Below are 10,823 nucleotides of genomic sequence, written 5' to 3'. Positions count from 1 at the left end.
TTCTTCTTTGACACACCTTTCCCAACTGGACGCGCCATGTAGAAGTAACAATTGCTGATATGATCTGTTGGCTTTTTTCCAAATAATTGGCACTGCAAAAGGCATGTAGTTCCTCTTGCCGTTCAACCACTTGTGAAGATTTGTTGCACAAGTGTTGCAGCATTTGTGTGGGGCCCACATCTTGTCCTGATCTTCAATTTTGCAGCGAAAATAAAGGTGATAGGCTTTCTTAACCATAGTGGTTATACTGCACTGTTGCGATGCAAAAGTCACTTCAACACAAACATAGCAGAAGTTATCTGCTTTGTTCACACAAGTGCGAGGCATCTCTGCTCACTTTGGCTAAACATAAATGTGTCACTTTGCAACATCAAACACTGACAAATAAGAGAGCACAACACTATGATTCTTCTAGAGCTGATATAGGGCAATTTGTTCAGCAGATGGATGTCAGCCTAGTTAGTGTTGCATCATCCATGATTTCTAAGAATAACATGATGCAATTCATATCATGTATGATGCAATGCCAGGTTCAGATTGCATCATTCATAGTTTTGCTCAAAAAGCAAGTACTGTCCAAACCCAGTCATAGATTTATTCATAGATCCAGTCAAATATGTATTTTTGTCATTTATGGTTTAAATTGTGGTCCCTTCCCTTTATAACTCACTTATCCTCTGCTATTCCCACGTCAATCAAACCTATATAATTCATTTTTTGTCCGTCCGTCCGCGTACGCTCCCTACCGGGGGATTTAGCTCTCGGACCGTGGGGTTCGGCGAGATTAAATTTTGCAGGTGGGCACGCCCCCGGCCCCGCGGTAAACTTAGGCATTTCCGATTTTTCGTCTCTAAACTTTAAATCGGACCGATTATCGATTTAGTGCGATTTATCTTTATTTATTTATTTAACGCTTTATTTATTTATTTACTCTTGCCGGCCGGCGCGGACCACGGCGGTTGCCCCTGGCAACGGGTAGCGACGCATTCGCTGCGGGGTGGACGCCATTTTGAATTACCATTAAAAATATGCGCATGCATTAACACGCGATTCTGAGGTAAATTCATCAAAGTTTCACGTCCTCTTCACTCCCCCCCACCCTAATGTGTGCAATTACTATTATAGGGTCAAGTAGATAATAAAATTATAGCGATTAGACAGTATTATTGTAGCGCGGGGGGGGGGGGGGGTATTGGCCCCAGTACCCAGGAGGCTCTGCACGGTACTAGGCCTCGACACCCCACCCGTGTCAAGCGACGACTTGGTGGTATAAACTCGATATACCCGGCGTTGCCCGGGGGGAAAATACATTTAAAATCTTCTGAAAACTTTAAAACATTACATACCAATGAAAATACAAGTGTGTAATTAAAATTATAAACCCGACGCGCCAAGAATCGATTCTCTGAATCGCGCAACGGAAACGAAGGTTGTAGATTCCTTTAGATTCGGACGATTCCCGTTTACTATAAGTTGGTTAAAGTCGATATAAACTGCTACGAAGGGGAAATATCCGGCGTTGACCGGGGCAAAAATGTTATTTAAAAACTCCTGAAAACATTAAAACATAACATATCAATGAAAATAAAACTCTGTCATTCAAAATGGAAACCTCCTATGCGCCAGGAATCGATTCTTTGAATCGCACAAAGGAATCATCGAAGGTTGTAGATTCCTTTAGGAGCACCTTTAACATGTGGTGAGGGAGAGAGTGGTGAGGGGGAGAGTGGTGAGGGAGAGAGTGGTGAGGGGGAGAGTGTTGAGGGGGAGAGTGGTGAGGGGGAGAGTGGTGAGGGGGAGAGTGGTGAGGGAGAGAGTGGTGAGGGGGAGAGTGGTGAGGGGGAGAGTGGTGAGGGGGAGAGTGGTGAGGGAGAGTGGTGGTGAGGGGGAGAGTGGTGAGGGAGAGAGTGGTGAGGGGGAGAGTGGTGAGGGGAAGAGTGGTGAGGGGGAGAGTGGTGAGGGGGAGAGTGGTGAGGGGGAGAGTGGTGAGGGAGAGAGTGGTGAGGGAGAGTGGTGGTGAGGGAGAGTGGTGGTGAGGGGGAGAGTGGTGAGGGGGAGAGTGGTGAGGGAGAGAGTGGTGAGAGTGGTGAGAGTGGTGAGGGAGAGAGTGAGTGGTGAGGGAGAGAGTGGTGAGGGGGAGAGTGGTGAGGGGGAGAGTGGTGAGGGGGAGAGTGGTGAGAGTGGTGAGAGTGGTGAGGGAGAGAGTGAGTGGTGAGGGAGAGAGTGGTGAGGGGGAGAGTGGTGAGGGAGAGAGTGGTGAGGGGGAGAGTGGTGAGGGAGAGAGTGGTGAGGGAGAGAGTGGTGAGGGGGAGAGTGGTGAGGGAGAGAGTGGTGAGGGAGAGAGTGGTGAGAGTGGTGAGGGGGAGAGTGGTGAGGGGGAGAGTGGTGAGGGGGAGAGTGGTGAGGGAGAGAGTGGTGAGGGGGAGAGTGGTGAGGGAGAGAGTGGTGAGGGAGAGAGTGGTGAGGGGAAGAGTGGTGAGGGAGAGAGTGGTGAGGGGGAGAGTGGTGAGAGTGGTGAGGGGGAGAGTGGTGAGGGGGAGAGTGGTGAGGGGGAGAGTGGTGAGGGAGAGAGTGGTGAGGGGGAGAGTGGTGAGGGGGAGAGTGGTGAGGGGGAGAGTGGTGAGGGAGAGAGTGGTGAGGGAGAGAGTGGTGAGGGAGAGAGTGGTGAGGGAGAGAGTGGTGAGGGGGAGAGTGGTGAGGGGGAGAGTGGTGAGGGAGAGTGGTGGTGAGGGGGAGAGTGGTGAGGGAGAGAGTGGTAAGGGGGAGAGTGGTGAGGGGGTGAGTGGTGAGGGGGAGAGTGGTGAGGGAGAGTGGTGGTGAGGGGGAGAGTGGTGAGGGGGAGAGTGGTGAGGGAGAGAGTGGTGAGAGTGGTGAGAGTGGTGAGGGAGAGAGTGAGTGGTGAGGGAGAGAGTGGTGAGGGGGAGAGTGGTGAGGGGGGAGAGTGGTGAGGGAGAGAGTGGTGAGGGGGAGAGTGGTGAGGGGGAGAGTGGTGAGGGGGAGAGTGGTGAGGGGGAGAGTGGTGAGGGGGAGTGTGGTGAGGGGGAGAGCGGTGAGGGGGAGAGTGGTGAGGGGGAGAGTGGTGAGGGAGAGAGTGGTGAGGGGGAGAGTGGTGAGGGGGAGAGTGGTGAGGGGGAGAGTGGTGAGGGGGAGAGTGGTGAGGGAGAGTGGTGAGGGGGGAGAGTGGTGAGGGGGAGAGTGGTGAGGGGGAGAGTGGTGAGGGGGAGAGTGGGAGAGAGGTGGTGAGGGAGAGAGTGGTGAGGGGGGAGAGTGGTGAGGGAGAGAGTGGTGAGAGTGGTGAGGGAGAGAGTGAGTGGTGAGGGAGAGAGTGGTGAGGGGGAGAGTGGTGAGGGGGGAGAGTGGTGAGGGGGAGAGTGGTGAGGGGGAGAGTGGTGAGGGAGAGAATGGTGAGGGAGAGAGGTGGTGAGGGAGAGAGTGGTGAGGGGGAGAGTGGTGAGGGAGAGAGTGGTGAGAGTGGTGAGGGAGAGAGTGAGTGGTGAGGGAGAGAGTGGTGAGGGGGAGAGTGGTGAGGGGGAGAGTGGTGAGGGGGAGAGTGGTGAGGGGGGAGAGTGGTGAGGGAGAGAGTGGTGAGGGGGGAGAGTGGTGAGGGGGAGAGTGGTGAGGGGGAGAGTGGTGAGGGGGAGAGTGGTGAGGGAGAGAGTGGTGAGGGGGAGAGTGGTGAGGGGGAGAGTGGTGAGGGGGAGAGTGGTGAGGGGGAGAGTGGTGAGGGGGATAGTGGTGAGGGAGAGAGTGGTGAGGGAGAGAGGTGGTGAGGGAGAGAGTGGTGAGGAGGAGAGTGGTGAGGGAGAGAGTGGTGAGAGTGGTGAGAGTGGTGAGGGAGAGAGTGAGTGGTGAGGGAGAGAGTGGTGAGGGGGAGAGTGGTGAGGGGGAGAGTGGTGAGGGGGAGAGTGGTGAGGGGGAGAGTGGTGAGGGGGAGAGTGGTGAGGGGGAGAGTGGTGAGGGAGGAGAGTGGTGAGGGAGAGTGGTGAGGGGAGAGTGGTGAGGGGGAGAGTGGTGAGGGAGAGAGTGGTGAGGGGGAGAGTGGTGAGGGGGAGAGTGGTGAGGGGGAGAGTGGTGAGGGGGAGAGTGGTGAGGGGGAGAGTGGTGAGGGGGGAGAGTGGTGAGGGAGAGAGTGGTGAGGGAGAGGGGTGGTGAGGGAGAGAGTGGTGAGGGGGAGAGTGGTGAGGGGGAGAGTGGTGAGGGAGAGAGTGGTGAGGGAGAGAGGTGGTGAGGGAGAGAGTGGTGAGGGGGAGAGTGGTGAGGGAGAGAGTGGTGAGAGTGGTGAGAGTCGTGAGAGTGGTGAGGGATAGAGTGAGTGGTGAGGGAGAGAGTGGTGAGGGGGAGAGTGGTGAGGGGGAGAGTGGTGAGGGGGAGAATGGTGAGGGAGAAGTGGTGAGGGAGAGAGTGGTGAGGGGGAGAGTGGTGAGGGAGAGAGTGGTGAGGGGAGAGAGTGGTGAGGGGGAGAGTGGTGAGGGGAGAGAGTGGTGAGGGAGAGAGTGGTGAGGGGAGAGAGTGGTGAGGGGGAGAGTGGTGAGGGGGAGAGTGGTGAGGGAGAGAGTGGTGAGGGGGAGAGTGGTGAGGGAGAGAGTGGTGAGGGAGAGAGTGGTGAGGGGGAGAGTGGCGAGGGGGAGAGTGGCGAGGGGGAGAGTGGCGAGGGGGAGAGTGGCGAGGGAGAGAGTGGCGAGGGGGAGAGTGGTGAGGGAGAGAGTGGTGAGGGGGAGAGTGGTGAGGGGGAGAGTGGTGAGGGAGAGAGGGGTGAGGGGGAGAGTGGTGAGGGAGGAGAGTGGTGAGGGAGGAGAGTGGTGAGGGGAGAGTGGTGAGGGAGAGAGTGGTGAGGGAGAGAGTGGTGAGGGGGAGAGTGGTGAGGGGGAGAGTGGTGAGGGGGAGAGTGGTGAGGGGGAGAGTGGTGAGGGAGAGAGTGGTGAGGGGGAGAGTTGTGAGGGAGAGAGTGGTGAGGGGGGAGAGTTGTGAGGGGGAGAGTGGTGAGGGGGAGAGTGGTGAGGGGGAGAGAGGTGAGGGGGAGAGTGGTGAGGGGGAGAGTGGTGGTGGTGTGGGTGAGTGGTGAGGGTGAGGTTGAGTGGTGAGGGTGAGTGGTGATTGATGAGGGTGAGGGTGAGTGGGGAGGGTGAGTGGCGGTTGTTAGTGGTGATTAGTGAGGGGTGAGTGGTGAGGGTTAGTGGTGAGCATGAGTGGTGAGGGTGAGTGTTGAGCGTGAGTGGTGAGGGTGAGTGGTGATTGTTGAGGGTGTGATTGGTGAGGATGAGTGGTGAGTAGTGAGGGTGAGTGGTGAGGGTGAGTGGTGAGGGTGAGTGGCGGTTGTGAATGGTGATTAGTGAGGGGTGAGTGGTGAGGGTGAGTGGTGAGGGTGAGCAGTGAGGGTGAGCAGTGAGGGTTAGTGGTGATTGGTGAGGGTGTGATTGGTGAGGATGAGTGGTGAGTGGTCAGGGTGAGTGGTGAGGGTGAGCGGTGAGGGTGAGTGTTGAGGGTGAGTGGTGAGTGGTTAGGGTGAGTAGTGAGGGTGAGTGGTGAGCGTGAGTGGTGAGTGGTGAGCGTGACTGGTGAGGGAGAGTGGTGAGGGAGAGTGGTGAGGGAGAGTGGTGAGGGTGTGTAGTGAGTGGTGAGGGTGAGTGGTGATTGGTGAGGGTGAGTGGTGAGGGTGAGTGGGGAGGGTGAGTGGCGGTTGTTAGTGGTGATTAGTGAGGGATGAATGGTGAGGGTGAGCGTGAGTGGTGAGATTGAGTGGTGAGCAGTGAGGGTGAGTGGTGATTGGTGAGGGTGTGATTGGTGAGCATGAGTGGTGAGGGTGAGTAGTGAGGGTGAGTGGTTGTTGTGAGGGTGAGTGGTTGTTGTGAGGGTGCGTGGTGAGGGTGAGTGGTAAGAGTGAGTGGTGAGGGTGAGTGACGGTTGTGAGAGGTGATTAGTGAGTGGTGAGGGTGAGTGGTGAGGGTTAGTGGTGAGGGTGAGTGGCGGTTGTGAGTGGTGATTAGTGAGGGGTGAGTGGTGAGGGTGAGCGTGAGTGGTGAGGGTGAGTGGTGAGGGTGAGCGGTGAGGGTGAGCAGTGAGGGTGAGTGGTGATTGGTGAGGATGTGATTGGTGAGGATGAGTGGTGAGTGGTCAGGGTGAGTGGTGATTGGTGAGGGTGAGTGCTGAGCGGTGAGTGGTTGTTGTGAGGGGTGATTAGTGAGTGGTGAGAGTGAGTGGTGAGGGTGAGTTGTGAGGGTGAGTGGTGATTGTTGAGGGTGTGATTGGTGAGGATGAGTGGTGAGTAGTGAGGGTGAGTGGTCACGGTGAGTGGTGAGGGTGAGTGTTAAGGGTGAGTGGTGAGTGGTGAGGGTGAGTGGCGTTTATGAGTGGTGATTAGTGAGGGGTGAGTGGTGAGGGTGAGCGTGAGTGGTGAGGGTGAGCAGTGCGGGTGAGTGGTGATTGGTGAGGGTGTGATTGGTGAGGATGAGTGGTCAGGGTGAGTGGTGAGGGTGAGTGGTTGTTGTGAGGGTGAGTGGTGAGGATGAGTGGTGAGGGTGAGTGGCGGTTGTGAGTGGTGATGGGTGAGTGGTGAGCGGTGAGGGGGTGAGGGTGAGTGGTGAGGGTGAGTGGTGAGGGTGAGTGCTGAGTGGTGAGGGTGAGTGGTGAGAGAGTGGTTAGTTTTGAGGGTGAGTGGTGAGGTTGAGTGGTGAGGGTTAGTGGAGAGTGGTGAGTGGTGATTGGTCAGTGGTGATTGGTGAGGATGAATGGTGAGTAGTGAGGGTGAATTTGAGTGGTGAGGGTGAGTGGTGGTTGTGACGGTGAGTGGTGAGGGTGAGTGGTGAGGGTGAGTGGTGAGGCTGAATGGTGAGGGTGAATGGTGAGAGTGAGTGGTGAGTGGTGAGGGAGAGTGGTGAGTGAGAGTGGTGAGGGTTAGTGGTGAGGGTTAGTGGTGAGAGTGAGTGGTGAGGGTGAGTGGTGATTGGTGAGTGGTGAGGGTGAATGGTGAGGGTGAGTGGTGAGGGTGAGTGGTGAGGGAGATTGGTGAGGGAGGTTGGTGAGTGGTGAGTTGTGAGGGTGAATGGTGAATAGTGAGTGGGAGTGGTGAGTGGTGAGGATGAGTGGTAAGGGTGAGTTGTGAGTGGTGAATGGTGAGGGTGAATGATGAGTACAGTCAATATGCACTGCTGTTATCATACCAGGTACCACCACCACAATATGTACTCCTCTCATCATAGCAGATACCACCACAGCAGTATGCACTGCTGTAATCATAGCAGGTACCACCACAGTCAGTATGCACTGCTGTCATCATAACAGGTACCAACACAGCAGTATGCACTGCTGTAGTAATAGCAGGTACGACCTCAGTCGGTATACACTGCTGTAGCGATAGTAGATACTGCTATCGAGTTGGTAGATACCGCTATAGTAAATACTAAAACAGTCAGTATATACCACTACAGTCAGTCAATACTGCTACAGTCAGTATATACTACTATAAAGTCAGTACATATTGCTACGGTGAGTAGCTACTAGAGTCAGTAGATACTATTATAGAGTGAGTAGATACTGCTATAGATTTTGCAGTTACTACTATAGTCAGTGGATACACTATAGAGTCAGCAGATACTATACAGTTAGTCGTTACGAGTATATAGTCGGTAGATACTACTGTAGGCCCAGTAAATACTACTATGGTCAGTAGTTATTACAGTCACTAAATACTACTACACAGTCAGTAGCTACTACTGGCTCAGTAGATACTACGGTACAGTCAGTAGATACTACTACAGAGTCAATAGATACCACTTCCTCTGTTGTATGTGTAAAGTAGTAACTCGGCAGGAGACGACTTCACGGGTAGCACACTCTTTACTTTCACCAACTTGTAGTTACACGGATGACTAACACCCTACTTCGTTACACGGGTGACCAACACCCACTTAGCTACACGGGTGACGGACACCCACTCAACTACAACTTCGTTACACGGGTGACCAACACCCACTTAGCTACACGGGTGACCAACACCCACTCAGCTACACGGGTGACTAACACCCACTCAGCTACACGGGTGACCAACACCCACTCAGCTACACGGGTGACTAACACCCACTCAGCTACACGGGTGACCAACACCCACTCAGCTGTACTGACACGGGCTCTTACGCCCTGTAGCCTTCCGGGACACACCCAGCCGGGGTGCCCGTCTCGGCTCTGGGTACCACCGTCCCGACCCACACGGGCGTCGGACTACGGTCCCCCCAGTCTCGGCTCCGAGCCACACAGGGCCCCTACCTCCTCCACCCCGTCTTCGGTCTTCAACTGGTTAACACTGACCACGAGTGCTCTCGCGCGTCCCCCTTTATACCCCTCCTGCGGACGTCGCTGAGAGTACTCACTTATCTGACCAATCACTGCGCACTCGCTACGATCCTCTTTTCCCAGCTTGTGTGAGCGCGCCTCACCACCGGCGCGCGCGTCCATGCCACGCCCACACCGCGTGCCCAACCCCGCGCCCCGTGATCCATCACTGCCGGCGCACGTCAATACCACCACTACATATGTAAGGTGTTGTTAGTATATATACCTACGAGGGGTAAAGATATTTTTTGAGGGGGGGGGGGGAGACCACAATTTTCGGAAACATTTTGACATCAACTATTTACCCCACACTTTCTACAACTTTTTGGACTTGTGAAAGCCTCTTATATATTTGTTGGTGGAGAAATGTACAAACAGCCCATCGGGCTTTGACAATACCTTAGTATCTGTGTATATATATGTAAGGTTTTTAAGAAATATATTTTTCACCCGGGCAAAGCCGGGTACTTCCGCTAGTGGTCTATATACTGACCCAGTAGCATATCTTGAAAACTATAGCCAATCAACAATTTTAAGCATAATTTTCATTCTCAGTGACCCAGCATTAGTAAAGTTGGACTACATTTATTTCGGAAGCATTATGGCTGTAGACCAGTGTTATAGGCGTACTTCGTGTACCTTTTATTGATCCTGAAACATGCAGACAAGTGTCATCTATACAGGACCTTACGGCCACCTAATACTGGTAGGAACCTCCTGGTTACACCAGCCCACAGGGGATTATTGGGTCCGCCCGTCCGTCGTGCATCCAAAAATGGGAGGGGTGGGGCTGGGTGGAGAGGGGCTGGGTGGGGAGGGTGGGGAGGGGCTGGGTGGGGAGGGTGGGGAGGGGCTGGGTGGGGAGGGTGGGGCTGGGAGGGGCTGGGTGGGGTGGGGAGGGTGGGGCTGGGTGGGGAGGGTGGGGCTGGGTGGGGGGTGGGAGGGAGCGGTGGGGAGGGGCTGGTCACCCCGTGGTGCCCTTATAAAACTCAACGTTTAACCTACTCATGCCGGCTTGTGCCCGCCCTCACAGTCGGCCATATTTGCGGAATACACCACGCCGCCGTTGACCCTGGCCATTGACCGAGCAACCCAACATTCCTACCAGCTCCCTCCGCAGGAATGTGTTTATCTCAACGTGTACACTCGCACTTTCTCCTTACAGTCCCCTACACATGTCCTGCAGATGTAGCCTGTGAAGTTTAGAAAAAGCTGCCCGCTTGTACTTTGGCTTAGGCTCCACACACGCACAGCTGCCCTACTGGAGTCGGCTGACAGTTGGTGGCGCTTTCACGATGCCTCATCATTCAATATAAACTATGAAGCTATTTTACCAGGTAAGGTCCACTGAGCTATGCAGCTCTTTTTTAGAAGCGACCTGGCCACAAATGATGGCTCGACGAAGTGGCTCATGTGTACATGTATAGCAGCCAAAAACTCTTAAATGCAAATTGATTCTAAATGTCAAAGGAAAAACCAGAGGTGGCGGAGAAAAAGCCACGTGACCACGGGAAGAGAACATGCAAACTCCAAAATTTCAACATGCGTCAGAGTCGGAATCGAACCCACACCCTCCTGTATACCAGGAACGAGGTATTTAACATCTCACCACTGTGGCGCCTTTGAGTTCCAGTCAGTTTTCCTACCACAAGCAGGACCCCCCGCAAGGGAAGCGAAATGATTTACACTTCCAGGGTAAAAAAAAACACCCCAATGCTGATGAAATGGTCAGGCACAATCTTGATTTGAAGTTTTCGTGACTGCAGGAATCCATACTCTTTGGTTCTTTCGGTAAAGTCACGTAGGTAGAAAAAGCACTAGATCATGACGTTTCGATCGCAACACAAGCAATCGTCATCAGGTAGGACAACCACAGCAAGAAAAAACTGCTGAAGTAGGCGAGAGATCTGCCGTGGTGTTCAGGTACACCTATTTTTTAACACTTATGTCCAGGGGACATTGAAACATTTGGAAAGATTTCCACTTTTAGTTGTTACCTAAAATGAAATCCATGATTCTGGTCACAATCTCACTTTCTGATGGCTAAAGCTGAACGTTTATAGTACAAGTATATCGGTGCTAAATTAATTGGCAGGAATGTAGAGCACACATCACGGCTGTAACGGATAAAAAAAATTCTGCACAATACTAAACACATGTTGCACTAACAATAGAAGAATATCCAGATTAAAAAAGAACACACGACTTAGTGGTTCCTGTTGATTAGGTTTGAGCCAGCTGTTGCTCTGAGCCTTCTGATCAAATCAGAGTTTACCAATGTCTTTGTTGGATATGCAACCGTGCCACACACACACAGGACACGGGGCCTGGGGAAGGTCTAAATTAATTATTACCGAGCACGGAAAGGCTGTCAGCGATTATATGCTCCAGAGGATACACCTTTAGCAAAGCTGGGGCAATAGTGCAGGTTAATTATTGAGCTTGCAGATCAATTACCTCTCAAATGAACAACGCAGGCAAACAAAATTAGACAGCGG

Source organism: Lethenteron reissneri, chromosome 20 (genome assembly GCF_015708825.2).
Source record: "Lethenteron reissneri isolate LAM-NWPU_2019-01 chromosome 20, ASM1570882v1, whole genome shotgun sequence".
NCBI classification, from domain to species: Eukaryota; Metazoa; Chordata; class Hyperoartia; order Petromyzontiformes; family Petromyzontidae; genus Lethenteron; species Lethenteron reissneri.
Note: the sequence above shows the minus strand (reverse complement) of the source record.